Consider the following 3,688-nt stretch of genomic DNA (forward strand, 5'->3'; position numbering starts at 1 on the left):
ATAAAGTTGCAGGAAGATATTCCAACACACCTGGGCGTCAGGTGGGATGTGAAGGGGGTGGCATGTAAAAGGTATCAAACATGAACTATATTAGGTTTGAAAACAAATTTTCTGAAGTTTTTGCAAGCACGGTGGCAGTCCTAAGGACATTTAACTCCTGGAGGTGACGGTGCTGGTGGGAATGGTTAATATGTTAAGCATAATTCTGGAATGCATGGAGCTATTTCAACCACACCTAATGCACACTAACTGAAAAAAGTTTCTGTGAGACAAGCAAATTTCTAGGATTCCTCAATAATGGAGTAATGGATAGAAAGGGTGGCATTTAAGCATAAATGTAACATGCATGAGGTAATACCAACTGAACGTAGAGCACATGTAACATACTATCTAAGAAATGTAATGTGAGATTTAACACAACTGTAACACCCTCTTATGGGTATGGGGGTGGGGAAGTGGTGACATATATCACAGGAACATTTGAGGTAATTTCAAACTGATTTGGTATATACATAGCGATTTGAGAACGTAAGTTATATATGTCGTCCCGCGCTAAGACCATTACACAACCAGAATTCGCATTCTTACAAGTAGGTACTTGTTCGGGCTCTACAGCAGACACATTTCTGCAGCGGTACGAATAAGAGAAGCATTAATGTGCATGAGTGATACGTTGCAGCAGCTGGAAACGTACTCCCAAGTTACAGTACGGAGAGCAGTACTATTCTTCTGGGCATAAATGAGGCCAAGAATTTGACGAAGACTGTGCAGACGTGGGTGATGTCGATAGGGGAGTGGAGATCTTGCACTATGCGATTTCGGTCTTTCCGGCAAACTGACAAGAACATATGCGGAGAAAAGTTTTTCCAACGAAAAGGATGTTCACACAGTGGAGCTTAAATGGCTCTGTACCATTAGATGGATCTTCGAGCAGTTGAATGATTAGTAGAGCATCTCGACAGTTTCCAGAATGATATTTTCACTCTGCAGCGGAGTGTGTGCTGATATGAAACTTCCTGGCAGATTAAAACTGTGTGCCGAACCGACACTCGAACTCGGGACCTTTGCCTTTCGCGGGCAAGTGCTCTACCAACTGAGCTACCCAAGCATGACTCAAGCCCCGTCCTCACAACTTTACTTCAGACAGTATCTCGTCTCCTACCTTCCAAACTTTACAGAAGCTCGGTCCAGCACACAGTTTTAATCATCCAGGAAGTTTCATATCAGCGCACACTCCGCTGCAGAGTGAAAATCTTATTCAGGAAACATCCCCAGGCTGTGGCTAAGCCATGTCTCCGCAGTATCCTTTCTTTCAGGAGTGCTACTTCTCCAAGGTTCACAGGAGCGCTTCTGTAAAGTTTGGAAGGTAGGAGACGAGGCACTGGCAGAAGTAAAGCTGTGAGGACGGGGCGTGAGTCGTGCTTGGGTAGCTTAGTTGGTAGAGCACTTGCCCCCGAAAGGCAAAGGTCCCGAGTTCGAGTCTCGGTCCGGCACAGTTTTAATCTGCCAGCAAGTTTCATCTCGACAGTTGTTTACAGGCTTAGTGATGACGTCGAAAAAAGTGTCACGCATATGTGTCACTCAGAAATGTGCTGCAGCACTCAATAAATGTTAGTTGACATACCGTGATAATGTATAAAGGCTCCTTGTACGTGAACTACTATTTTTTCAAAAAATATTGATTTTGATCGGTAGTTAGGGGTGGGATGTGCATATGAAGGGAATGACACCTAAAAAGAGCTCCGAAAATTCGGGCTATAATTTATATAACATCATAATTTATATAATTTGAAACATTAAAATTAAGTTTGTTGTTATCCTAAGACAGATTTCACTCTGTTTTACAATATTAAATTGAAATACGAATATGTGTGTAGGTTGGTACTGCCGGGTCATAAGGTAAAAATGAAGTAAGTTATGTTACACCCATTGATACAAAGAGCTTGCTGCCTCCGACAGGTAGGCTGCCCTCTTGGCACGGTCGCCAAGTGGCGTCTCACCTCGTTGGGAGTGCTCGCTGAAGCGGCTCCGTCCCGTCTCCCCGGCTGGACTTGTTTCGCCGAGCCTCACCGCCAGACAGCCGCGGGCGGCTCTAATTTTACTCGCACATTCCGAGGTGTCTCGTCAGCCGACACGCCGACGCTCTGCGGTGCCGCGTATCTCGCGACTCGTCGCCCAAGACAAATGGCCTCTCGTATCTCGCGGCGCCAAGTTTTCTGTCCCGCTTGTTGGGGCGCGCGGCGAGGGAGGAAGGTGGGCTCCTGACGCGACGACTTGGCGGTGCCTGCCCTCTGTCGCCGAGTCTGGGAACTGCTAGAAGCTGCTGGCGGAAAGGAATTGCCGGGAAATTCGTCACCCGTTCTCTGGCAGCGGAAAGCCACAAGCAACAGCTTTTCTGCAGTAGGTCCTTTATATAATTGGATACGGAATTATAAGAAGTGACAAGAGTGCGTTACTTTCAAAAGAGAATAATATGGCTGAATTCTGATAAAACAGCAGCTAAGTGCTGTATTGTAATAGGCCGGTGACGGCTATAAAATTTACTGATACGTGGCCGACCATGAAGCGAGGATGCGACGATACACCGCAGAATCAAGTTGATTTTTGCAGAGGGTGTCAGTTAATGAGGTTTTTTGCAGAGGGTGTCAGTTAATGAGGTTACATGTGTTTGTTACTGTTAGGGCGAAATGCGCTTACTGAAGACCACGTTTCCATACAGTTAAGATCTTACGTCAATAGTTGGAACGACATAAGATTTTGTACTGAAATTCTTGTAGGAAACAGCAGGAAGTTGGAGAAAGACAGCTGTTATCACCAAAAAATTAGAAACAGTTAGTCGATTTATTACATCGACCAAAAAAGCCACCACCTTAGCCAAGGTCGCTACAGCATGCCTGTGCAGTGGCGCTGGACTCGGTCGTAAGACGATTCGTTTCGTGGAGGTGAATGAAATTTTCACTGCCTGCATTTCGCTGGCTTGGGAAGGTTAGGTAGTTGTGTATAGCTGGTGGCCACCAATCTTTGCTGGATTAAATGCCAAACCTCTGGACAGTGTATAGTGAAATAAGGATATGTGACAGTGATGACCGTGATCCGTCCGTCGGATTTGGACCTTAAGCTCGGCGTTTCACTGGGTGGTATTCGACAGGAGTTGGTTACGTGCAGGCACAAGGTTTCACCCTCTCTTTTCTCTCGTCGTTTTCAGACAACACACATAAAGCTACAGTATGCATACATCCGTTAAACGCGTCTACACTCTAAAAATACGGATACCACTCAAGAAGCCCTTATGCGCAAGGAAAGTGGCCGACGGGCGTGGAAGAAGAACAGCTTTTCCTACAGGCGGCTGATCCCACCGCATGGGAGATCCCAACCAACAATGCAACACGACATTTACAAACTCAAATGACTCTGACCACTATGGTTCAAAATGGTTCAAATGGCTCTGAGCACTATAGGACTTAGTTTCTGAGGTCATCAGTCCGGTAGAACTTAGAACTACTTAAACCTAACTAATATAAGGACATCTCACACATCCATGCCCGAGGCGGGATTCGAACCTGCGACCGTAGTGGTCGCGCAGTTTCAAACTGTAGCGCCTAGAAGCGCTCGGCCACTACGGACGGCGAGCACTATGGGACTTAACATCTGAGGTCATCAGTCCCATAGATCTTAGAACTATGCAAGT

General features: G+C 46.0%; 1 non-coding gene across 1 annotated transcript; it reads left to right on the top strand.

The window, feature by feature from the left end:
* Positions 1–1,419: 1,419 nt before the first annotated feature.
* On the top strand, positions 1,420–1,494 carry Trnas-cga. Its single transcript has one exon. It is a non-coding gene; the product is annotated as a tRNA-Ser (tRNA).
* The last annotated feature ends 2,194 nt before the right edge of the window (positions 1,495–3,688 follow it).

Source organism: Schistocerca piceifrons, chromosome 4, assembly GCF_021461385.2.
Source record: "Schistocerca piceifrons isolate TAMUIC-IGC-003096 chromosome 4, iqSchPice1.1, whole genome shotgun sequence".
Taxonomy (NCBI): domain Eukaryota; kingdom Metazoa; phylum Arthropoda; class Insecta; order Orthoptera; family Acrididae; genus Schistocerca; species Schistocerca piceifrons.